This window comes from Solanum tuberosum, unplaced genomic scaffold (assembly GCF_000226075.1).
Source record: "Solanum tuberosum cultivar DM 1-3 516 R44 unplaced genomic scaffold, SolTub_3.0 scf00040, whole genome shotgun sequence".
NCBI classification, from domain to species: Eukaryota; Viridiplantae; Streptophyta; class Magnoliopsida; order Solanales; family Solanaceae; genus Solanum; species Solanum tuberosum.
The window spans coordinates 1560375-1561921 of record NW_006238964.1 but is presented as its reverse complement, the minus strand read 5'-3'; positions in this window follow the sequence as shown (position 1 = coordinate 1561921).

Here is a 1547-nt window from a genome sequence, read left to right as displayed (position 1 = left end):
TTTTATCAATTGTTGGTATTAAGGTTTCATTGTTGAAAAATAAAGTATCTTGGTATATACTGAAATGTTGAGTTTCTACCCAGAAACATCAAAATTTTATCAATTGTTGGTATTAAGGTTTCATTGTTGAAAAATAAAGTATCTTGGTATATACTGAAATGTTGATTTTCTACCCAGAAACACTGATATTTTATCAATTGCTGAAATAAAGTATCTGTTACTTGATTGGGCAACATTGGATGCATACAAAGACAACAAAACTGGTGAATTGTTGGGTCCACAACATCCGTTTGAAGTGGAATTTGCTCGAGGCATTATGCAACAAAATAGCGATAGCCTATCAGTATTTAATCCACCCAGCTTTATTTACACATTTCATTCAATTTATAATGTATCTTCTTTATGTTTGCAGCGACTGTGGAACATATGTAGCTGCTTTTGCTGAATTCCTAAGTGATGAAATCAAGGTCCCATCGATTCCTTTTCAAAGTGAATATCTTCGCTCAAGATATGCAACACTGTTATGGAAATATGGTACCGACAAGGCCAATGCTGGATACGTTAGCGAGAATGATGATCCTATAAGGCTAAAGGTTGCTTCCATTCTATTGGCAGATGATGAATTGTTTAATGTAGAGTAGTTGTTTATTGACCGACTTACCGTAAAGATGTGAAGTTTTACTGTTTTGAAGATACATTAAGTGTTTTGTAGTATTCCTCTCCAGGTCTACATTATATTAAGTATATGATACAAAAATTAAAGTATCTTAAAATGACATAATTTTATTGTTCACACAACACTGTATAATTTATATTTTATAAGATGTTACTAAATATTTTTTTACTTACATAAATATTAGGTATATGATACATAGGTGCCTAAAACATTTCAAATTGATACAGTTTTATCATTTCATGACAAAGTTTCAAAGATATCAAGTATCATATGCAAACTTTATACTAAAATCAATCTAACTTTTTAAATATCTTATACTTAATTTCCAGAAAACTATTTTGTGCATGAAAACTCAAATTTCGTCCATAAATATCGAAATTTTATGTATATGATATATAATATTGGTAAAAAATACAACTTATGATACTCTATTATTAGTAGATACAAAATTTAGAAGAATATATTATGTATATGATATATAATTGATTCAAATGATACCTTTTTTAAATGTTGTCTCTATTAAATTTGGCACACATCACAGCTATTTGGCACTATTAATCGATGTAAAAATTATAAAAAGCACATAGTATGCCAATCTAATTTTTAAAATAAATTGACAATCACATAATGTTGCCAAAACATAACATTATTCATTTATTGCATCATAAAATAGTAACCATTAAGAATCTTTTGGGAAGAAAGTACATGTTCTTCTATTGTGACCTTCCTGTCCACAACAGTTCGTGTTTGTGGTAATCTTTTCATCTGGATTTTTCTTCCTCTTTTTTCTTGGCCTTCCAGGCATTTTTTTGTATCTTGGTGGCAAGACTACTTCTTCCAAAACAGATTCTGGAGCTATCCAATCACTTTT